The sequence below is a fragment of the Apiospora marii genome, assembly GCF_038362585.1.
Source record: "Apiospora marii strain CBS 49790 chromosome Unknown utg000002l_segment0_segment0, whole genome shotgun sequence".
Classification (NCBI taxonomy): domain Eukaryota; kingdom Fungi; phylum Ascomycota; class Sordariomycetes; order Amphisphaeriales; family Apiosporaceae; genus Apiospora; species Apiospora marii.
In genome coordinates, this window is record NW_027117373.1 from 3136462 (window position 1) to 3148468 (window position 12007).

Below are 12007 nucleotides of genomic sequence, written 5' to 3' on the forward strand. Positions count from 1 at the left end.
ATAAAATATTTAAATATTAAAGTTAGGATTTAAATATTAATATTAAAATAAAATTGAAATAAATATATTAAATCTAAATATAAAACTTAAATATTAAATATAAATAGAAACTTAAAGTATTAAAATAAAACTGAAATATAAATATTAAATCTAAATTAACATAAAACGAAGTTTAAAATATTAAATATAAAGTTAAAATTTAAATATTAAAAATAAATAATATTAAAATAAAACTGGAATTGAAATATTAAATTTAAATCTAGAATTTAAATATTGAAAATATTAATATAAAAGTAGAATTAAAACGAAAATATTAAATTTAAATTTAAAATTTAAATATTAAAAGTATTAATATAAAAATAAAATTAAAACTAAAATATTAAATCGAAACTCAGAATTTAAACATTAAAAGAATTAGAATAAAATTAAATTTAATATTAAAATATTAAATCGAAATTTAAAATTTAAATATTAAAAATATTAATATTAGAATAAAATTAAATTTAAAACTAAAATATTAAATCGAAATTTAAAATTTAAATATTAAAAATATTAATATTAGAATAAAATTAAAATTAGAAAATTGAAATATTAATTTAAAATACTAATAAAAATTATTTATTAAATAGAGTATATTTAGATTTAAATTTTTATTATTTATTAATATTTTAATTAAATCTTAAAGTAAATATTATTAATTTTTCTTCTTTTAAAATTTAATCCTTTTATTTTAAATATATTTTTTTAAAAATATTTTAAAAATTTATTTTAAGTGATTAAAAATTGATTAATTAATCGACTAAAATTCATTTAAATTATTCATTAGCTAATCACTTAACTAAATTTATTCAATTAATTTTAATCATTAAATAAATTAGTAAAATTAATTCAACTGATTAAAATTAGTCTTAGTCTTAATCATTATTCACTTTGATTAATTACCAACCCTGAAGATATCGATAGATAAACTATCGCTCATTATATAATAATTAAGATAATTTTTATAGGATAGTTATTAAATAATATATTATATTAAAACTTTAATAATATATTTAAGTTTATTATTAAAGAAATAAAAGTTATTAAATAAATAGATTTTAGAAATATTTATTTAATATATTTATTAAATAAAGAATTTATTAAAGTAATATAAATTAATAAAAATATAATTAAAGGTTTTAAAGTATTATTTAATAAAATTATAAAATTATTAAAGGATATATAATTTAAATAGATTATATTAATAATATTAATAAAGGATGTTAATTACTTTTAATAAAAATAATATTATAAAATTAATTAAATATTTATAAATAAAATTAATTAAAATAATTTTATAAAATATTTTTATTTATATATAGGAGAAATAATTAAAAGAGATAAGATATTTAATAAATAGGTTAAAAATAAATTAAATAATATTAATTAAATAATAATAATTACTTTAATTAAAATAGTTATTTTAATAAAAGTAATAAATAATATAAAAAATATAAATATAATAAAGATAAATATATAGATTTTATAATTAAATAAAGATATTAAAGGTTAATAAATTAAGATTTAAATATTAAAAACGATTAATAATATTTATAAATTACGATTAAAGAAATTTAAAAATAAATTTAATAATTATAAAACTTATTTTTATAATTTAAAAATAAAATAAAAAGCTTTAAATTAAAATTATAATAATTTTAATATTAAATTTAAGGATTTAAAATAAATTAAGTTAATTTTTATATTATTAATAATATTTATAATAATATTAAAATTAATATTAAAATTTTATTACTTAATTTAATTAAGGTATTAAATATATTATTAAAGTATAATTAAATAATTAATTTATTAAATATTTTTATAAAAATTAAATAATAAAAAATAAATTAAATTTAAAAAATAATATAATTAAATATAAATATAAAATAAAAATAACTTTTCTTTTTAATATTAATATAATTAATATAAAAAGTTATATTAATAAGGTTTTTTTTATTATTATTATTAATTTTATATAATATATATTATAATAATAAATTTTAATATTATATAAAAAATAAATAAATTTCTTTTTTATAAAGGGGGAAAATATAAAATATAATTTATTAAATTTATAATAAAAATAACTTTATATAAATTAATTTAAATAAATAAATAATTAAAATTGTATTTAAATTTTATTAAATTTATATTTCTTTTATTTATTATTATTAACTTTTTATTAAATATTTATAATATTTATTATTTAATTAAATAAATAAAATAAAAACTATTTTTATAAATATTTCATTATTAAATAATTTATTAATAAATTAATTATTAAAATTAAATTATAATATAAATATTATAAATTATAAAAAATTTATTTTTAAAAAATTATTAATTAAAAGTTTTATTTTATAAAATTAAAGAAATATAAATAATATAAAAATTATTATAAATAATAAAAATATAAAATATTTTATTATATATTATATATATAATAATTTAAATAAAAAAGAAATTTAATTTATTAAAATTAATAGGTTTTTTTTTTAATTATCAATATTATAATAAACTTTATTAAAGGATTTTATTTAATTAATTTATATAAATAATTTATATAAATAATTTATATATATTTTAAAACTATTTATTAATAAATTATATTAATATTTTATTTATTAAATCTTTTCTTTCCTTTATTATATATAATTAATTTTATAACTATTTTTTTAATTTTTTATAATTTCTTTATAATTTTAATTTATATATTATTTTTTAATTTTTTTTAATTTTATTTAATTTAATTTTAAAAATTTATTATTAAAAGTTATAAATTTAAATTTAAATAAAATATAATTAATAAATTTATATTTAATAATAAAAGAAATAAAATTAATAATTAAAATTATAAAATATTTAATTTTTTATTAAATAAAATTAATTAAATTTAACTTTTTAAATATTAAATTATTAATTATTAAAAAATTATTAAAATAAATTTTAATTTTATTATAATATTAATTAATTTTAATATAATAATATATTTATAATTAATTAAATTATATATTAATTAAATAAAATATTAAATATTATTATTTAATTTTTTAAAATTTTAATTAAATTTAATAATTATTTATTATTATTATAACTTTTATTTATTAAATTAATTAAATTTAAAAAAAAAGAATTAAATTTAATTTAATATTTATTTAATTAAAATAATTATTTAAATTTTTTTATTTAATATTATTATATTATATTTAATTATAATATAATTTTATATTATTTATAATTTAAAATTATTAAATTCTTTTTATAATTTATAAATATTTATAATAATATATATAGTTATTTTAGTTTTCTTAATTAAAATTAGTTTTTAATTTTTATTTTATATTTTAATTATATTAATTATTAATATTTTTTAAATATTAAATTAATTTATTAATTTTAATTTTTTACTATAATATAAAATAATTAATTTAAAGATTTTAATTTAATTATTTAAATTTATTATTTAAACTTAATTATTAATATATTCTTTTATATATTATAAATTAAAATCATTTAAATATAATATAATATTATATCTTTTTTTATTTATTTATTTATTTAAATTATATAAACCTTTTATATATATTAAATAATATATTATATATTAAAAAGGTAATAATTATTAAATAATTAAATTTATAATTAATTATTTAAGTTTTATAATATTTAATAATTTATATTAATATTATTATTATATTAAATAATTTTTAAATTATATAAATATAATAAAATAATACTTTTTAATTTATTATTATATTAATTTATATTAATTGAATAAATAATTAGAAATATATTTAATTTTTAATATTTTAATTATATAATTTAATATTTTTTAAAAAATTATTTATAATAATTTTTAATAAAAAAATAATTTAAAAAACATTTTATTATTATCTTTTTATAAATTAATTTAAAAATTATATTTTTAATTTTTAATTTAATATTTTTTATTTAATATATTTTTTGTTATTAATTAAAAGTTTTATTTATTTTATTATTTTTTTAAATTAATTTAATTTAAAATTATTATTAATAATTTTTATTAAATATTTTTTTATTTATTTTTATTAAAATTTATTGTTTTATTAAAATTTTAATTATTAAATTAATTATTTATTTTAATAATTAAATTAATTATTTATTTTAATAATGAAATTAATTATTTATTTTAATAATGAAATTAATTTAATTAAATAAAAAAAATTTGATTTATTAATTTTATATTATATTAATAAAAAGAGGTATTTTAATTATAATTTTTAAATTAATATTAAATTTAATAAAATAATGATTAAAAATAAAAAATAAATTTAATTAAAAATTATTTAATTCTTTTATTATATAATACTTTATTTTTTTATTTTTTTAAATTCTTTTTTTTAATATATATTATATATAATTAATATAAATAATAAAAAATAAATAAATAATAATATAAATTAATAATAATTTTATATTAAAATAAATAAATATTTTAAATAATAAAATTAAAAAAATTAAACCTTTAATAATAATAAATAATAAATATTAAACCCTTTTTTTTTATAACCTTTAATTATAATTATTTATTATCCTTTACGATATAAAGTTTAAAATAAACCCGGGACTTACGATAATATTATATTTAATTATCGAAAAAGGAATTATTTATTTATATTATATAAGTTTAAAATTTATTAAAGATTATTCGTATTAAATAATAAAGTTTTTAAAATTAATATATATAAATATTAATTTTATATAAATTTTTAAAAAAAGTTTTTAAAAATAAATATAAATTTTTATAATATATATTTTTTAAAATTTATAATTTATTTCTTTTTCTTATTATATATATATATATATATATATTACTGTTTTTTATTTAATTTTAATCCTTTTTATATTATTATATACTTATAATATTATTTATATTTTAATATTTATTTATATATATTATAATAATTATTAATAATAATAATAATATTATATTATATATATTTATAAAAAACGTTTTTAATAATTTTAATAAAGTTAATACTATTATATTAATAATTAAATCTTAACTTTTTAAAAAACTTTATTTTTATGATTATTATATTATTTTTAATAAATTCGATTTTAAAATATTTAAAATTATATTTAATAATATACTTTTTAAATTATTATAATATATAATTTTTTATATATATAATTTATATATTATATATAAAGTATATAATAGCGAAAATTATTATTAAAATTATTAAATAATAAAAAGCGTATTTATATATATATAAAATGGAAATAATATTCCGGAAATTATAAAGTTTAATAAATTTAACGAAAGCTAATATAATAAAATTACGGATTAACTTAATTAATTAAAGGGAAAGGGCCGTTATTAATAAATAGGAAATAAATCGAAATTAATAAATAAACCGTTAATAATAAATATATTATTATCGATTTATTATTAATAAATTATTATATAATTAATTAATTTATATATTTATTTAATTTAATTTATTATATAAAAAGTAATAAATTTTATATAAATTTTCTTTTTAATATAAATAATAAATTAACGTCCTTTATAAGATAGTTTATTTTTTTATTAATTATATTTTAATTTTATATTTAATTATATTATTTATATATAATAAATATTATTAAGAAATTATTTATTAAATTATTAAATTTCGATTTTTTCTTTAATTAATTTCAATTTAAATACCTTTTATAATTAAATATTTATTTATAATTTAATTCTTTTTAAAGTTTATTATTTATTTTATATTTATAAGTTTTTTAATTATTTTTAATTATTAATTGATTTATAAAAATTAATATAAAATTAATACTGTTTTAATAAAAAATCTAAAGTATTAATTATTTTTTATTATTTTAATATCTATAAATTTAATTATTAATTTCCTATATTTTAAATTTAAGGAATTTTAAATTATTTATAAAGTATATTTATTTAAAAATAATATTAATATTTTTTATATTAATTTATTTTCTTTTTAAAAACTTTTAATTATATTTATTAATTATATATATATTTAACCCTTTTTATATTTAATTTAATAAGATTTTTATTTTAATTATCTTTTTTTTTTATAATTAAAATAATTCTTTTTTATTTTTTATTATATTTAATTATATATAAAATTATTACTTTAAAAAATTTTATTACTTTATTATTATATAAAAAGTTTTTATATTTACTTTAATATTATATAATATATATTTATTAACCCCTCTTTTTAACCGTTAATATATTAAAAATTAATATTAAATTTATTAAAATATTTTATTTAATATTTAAAAAACATTTTAAATTAAATATTAATTCTTTTTTTTAATAATAATTTATTTTTTATTATTTTTTATTAAATATTATACTTTAATATTAAATTTATTATATTATTTATTAATAACTTTTATAAATATTATTTATTATATTTTTTTAATAATGGTTTTATTATATAAAGTATTTAATAATTTATTTATTATTAATTTTAAATATATATTTAATAATTACTTTTATAAAGCTAAGCCTATACGATTATAATACAGCTATAATTATAGCTTATAACTTTACTATAAACCTTATAGCTAATTTTAGCTAAATAGCCCTTCGGGGCCATCTCTAATTAAACTATACTTCTCTCTAATCTCTTTCCTAATTAATTAGTCTTATAAATTTCTTAATTTTAAATTATTATTATTTATTATTATTAGTTTTTATAATAATATATTTCGATTAAAGTTTTATTTAATTAAAAAATTCTTTTCTTTTAAATATTAAATATAATTAAATAATCGATATTATTTAATATATTTTTTATATTTTTAAAAAGTTTAATTTATAAATTAAAAAATTAATTTTCTTTATAAATATAATAGGTTTTATTTATTATTATAATTACTTTTATAAATTATTTTTAAAAAATTTATATTTTCTATATAATTTAAGTTATATTTTAATTTTTATATTATATTTATATTATTATTTTATATAATTATAATATAATTATATTATATTTATAATAAAACTTATTATATCTTTCGCTTTTTATTAATATATTTTTCCTATAATTATTAAATTTACTTAACTTTTTAAAATAATTAAAGTTAATAAAAAACTTTTAAATTAAAAATTTAAAAGTTTTTTATTAAACGATTTATTATAAATCGTTAATTATATATTATTTAATTTCTATTATAATATTAATAATAATTTAAAATAAAAATTATTTCTTTTATTATAATAAAATTAAAATATAAATTTTATTATAAAATTAATTAATTAAAAAAGTAAATAAAAAAAAGTAGAATTTTATTAAATATAACCTTAAAAGGTTATTTAAATATAATTAATTATATAATTTATAATATAATTATATTATAATTATATAAATATAACTTTATATTTATCTTTTAATTTATTTATTTATTTTAGTTATTTATTTAAATAGAATAACTTATTAAAAGTATAAATTTTATTCCTTATTAAATTTTAAATATTTATTAAAATTCTATAATAAATTTAAAATTATAATTTAAAACTAATTTTAAAAGTATTCCTTAATTAATATATAATAAAATCGATATTATTTAATTCGTTTAAATTTTTTTTATATATATTATATATTTTAATATTAATTATTCCTTTTTAAAAACTTTATTAATAATTCTTATTAAATTATTATATTTATTTTAATTTAAAATATTTTATATTATATTTATAATTATTATTTAAAATAACTTAATTATAAAATCTTATAATATTATTTAAAATAAGAATTTTTATATTTTATTTAATTATAATAACTTTATTAATTTTATTTAATATTATTAAATTTTAATATATTTAATATAATTTTAAATATATTCTTAAATTTATTTAATTAAATAAAATATTAAAAACAGCTTTAATTTATATATTATATTAATATTTTAATATAATTTAAATAAATTTATATTTAATTTAATCCTTTTAATTTATATTTCTTTTTTTAATTTCTTTATAATATTATATTAATTATTTAACCTTTTAATAACTTTTTATTATTTTAAATTTATTTTATAAATTTAAATTTATTTAAAATTTTAAATATATTATATAATTAAAGTCTTTTATTATAATATTTATTATTAATAAATCTTAATTTATAACCGTTACTTTATCGTCTTTAATTCCTTTTATAAATAAATAAAATTATATATTTAAAATTAAATTTAAAATAAATTTATTAATATTATTATTAATTTAAGATTATTTTTAATTATTATTATTAATTATAAATTTATATAATTAATAATATTTATTAATATTTTATAATCGATTAATATTATAATTAAAGCTTTATTTAATTATAAATTTATTTTTTATTTTATAATTTAATATTATAATTTAACTTTTATTAAAACTTTATTTAAAAATAAAATAAAAAAAAGTTTTTTTCTAAATAAATATTATATTTATTTTATTAACTTTTTAAATAGAATATAATTATATTAAAATCTTTTTTTTAGAATATTTATTTAAAACCCGGATTTTATTTAATTATTAATAAATTAATAAAAATATTCTTATAAATTATAATTATAAAATTTAAAAGGATTTTTATTTTATTTTTATTGATTTAAATTTAATTAATTTTATTTATTTTTTATAATTAATAATTATTTTATACTTTTAATTTTTTTTATAACTTTTTTAAAATAACTTTATTTTATAATTTTATAAAAGTTTTAATTTTTAATAATATTATAATATAAATTAATTTAATTAATTTATTATTTTATTATATTATTTCAATTAATATAAAGTTATTAATATAAATAATTTAATTAATATTTTACTTATCTTATAAAAGATATTAATTTATTATTTCTTATATAATAAATTAAATTAAATAATTCTATCTTATAAAAAATATTAATCTATTATTTATATTAAAAGGAAAATTTATATAAAATTTATTACTTTTTATATAATAGATTAAATTAAGTAAATATATAAGTTAATTAATTATATAATAACCGATTAATAATAAATCGATAATATTATATTTATTATTAAAAGATTATTCGTTAATTTCGGTCCACCTTTCTAAATTTATTTCTTATTTATCGATAACAGCCTTTCCTTTTAATTAATTAAGTTAATCCGCGATTTTATTATATTAACCTTTGTCGAGTTTATTTAAAAGTTCCGTAATCTTTAGGGCTTTATTTTTATTTTATATATATATAAATATACTTTTTATTATTTAATAATCTTAATAATAGTTTTTATTATTATATACTTTATATACGATATATAAGTTATATATATAAAAAACTATATATTATAATAATTTAAAAGGTATATTATTAAACGCGATTTTAAGTATTTTAAAATCGAGTTTATTAAAGGTAATATAATAATTATAAAAATAAGGTTTTTTAAAAAATTAAAATTTAATTATCGGTATAACGATACTAGTTTTATTAAAATTGTTAAAAGTACCTTTTACAGGTACGTACGATATAATATCGTTATTATTATTAATAATTATTATAATATATATAAATAAATATTAAGATATAAATAATATTATAAATATATAATAATATAAAAGGGATTAAAATTAAATAAAAATTAATAATATATATATATATATATATATATAATAGGAAGGAAAGATAAATTATAAATTTTAAAGAATATATATCGTAAGAATTTATATTTATTTTTAAAAACTTTTTCCGAAAATTAATATAAAATTAATATTTATATATATTAATTTTAAAAACTTTATTATTTAATATAAATAATCTTTAATAAATTTTAAATTTATATAATATAAATAAATAATTCCTTTTTTAATAATTAAATATAATATTATTATAAGTTTTAAGTTTATTTTAAACTTTATATTATAAAGGATAATAAATAGTTATAATTAAAGGTTATAATAAAAAGGGAGTTTAATATTTATTATTTATTATTATTAAAGGTTTAATTTTTTTAATTTTATTATTTAAAATATTTATTTATTTTAATATAAACTTATTATTAATTTATATTATTATTTATTTATTCTATATTTTTATAAGATTAATCGATTAAAAAAGTGAAAGGAGAGAAGCATACTTAATTAGGCTGAGCCCTGAAAGGGCCAGCTCTTTATCTAGTTAATTAAATTATAGCGTAGCTATAAGCCACAATTATAGCTGGGGTCTTATAATTTTTTATATTAGTTATATATAATATATATTAAAAAAAAATTTAAATAAATTAATTAATTATATAAAAATTAATTAATAATAAATCGATAATAATATATTTATTAAAAGATTATTTATTAATTCTGTTTTATTTTTAATTTTTTAATATTTTAATATTATTTATTTTATTATTTTATTTTAATAAATTTTTAAATAACGATTAAAAATTAATATAGCTTTTTACTTTATATTTATATAATCTTTTTTTAACTTTATAAAAACGTAATATTTATTATTAAAATTATAAAATAATTAATTATTATTTTTTTTAATTTCTTTTTTTATTTTTATTTCTTATTAAATAATAATAAAAAATATAAATATAAAGTTATTTTTTATTTTAATTTTTAAAATATTATATTATTAATAACTTTAACAATATTAAAATATATTAATTTTAATCGATTAACAAATTTAATAAAATATTTTAATTTTAAAGCTTTATTATATATAATTAATAAAATAACTTTTTAAAAATTATTAAAAACGCTTTTTATAAATATATATAATATAATATTATTATTAATATTAATATTCATTATAATATATATAAATAAATATTAAAATTTAAATACTTATATATATATATTTAATAATATATAAAGAATTAAAAATAATAATATATAATAATATATATATATATATAATAAAAAAGAGAAATAAATTATAAAATTTAAAAAATATTTATTATAAAAATTTATATTTATTTTTAAAAGCTTTTTCTGAAAATTTATATAAAATCAATATTTATATATATTAATTTTAAAAACTTTATTATTTAATATAAATAAGTAATTCTTTTTTAACAATTAAATATAATATTATTATAAACCCTAAGTTTACTTTAAATTTTATATTATAAAAAATAATAAATAATTATAATTAAAGGTTATAATAAAAAGGAGTTTAATATTTATTATTTATTATTATTAAAAGTTTAATTCTTTTAATTTTATTATTTAAAATATTTATATATTTTTATATAAAGTTATTATTAATTTATATTATTATTTATTTATTTTATATTATTTATATTAATTATATATAATATATATTAAAATAAATTTAAATAAATAAATAATTAAATAATTTTTAATTATATAATAAACTTTATTAAAAAGTTTTATTTAATTAATTTATATAAATAAGTTTTATATATTTTAAAACTATTTATTTAAAAATTATATTAATACTTTATATATTAAATTCCTTTCTTATTTTTATAATAATTTAATTATATTATTTATAAATTATATTTATATAATAATAATTTCATTTTTAAATTATAAATTATAATAAATCTTTATTAATTAATTTATGATAAACAACTTAAATATTTAATATTTTTTAAATTATATATTTAAAATTAAATTTAATATAAATATTAAATAATTTAATTATTAATAATTCTTTTTAAAAGAATATTAAATATATTAATAAAATTTATATATAATATTAATAACTTATATATAATTTAATTATAAATGTTTTATATTATTATAGAAATATAAATTGTTTTATATAATTATAATTAAGAAAATTTAAATATTAAAAATTAATTAAATTTATTTTAAATTTAATTTTAAATAAATAATTTAAAAAGAATTACATATTTATACAATCTTTTATAAGGTAATTAATTTTATAATAAAATTAAATATTAAATAAATTATTAATTTTTTAAAGTTAATATTTTTAAAAATATTAAATATTAAAAATA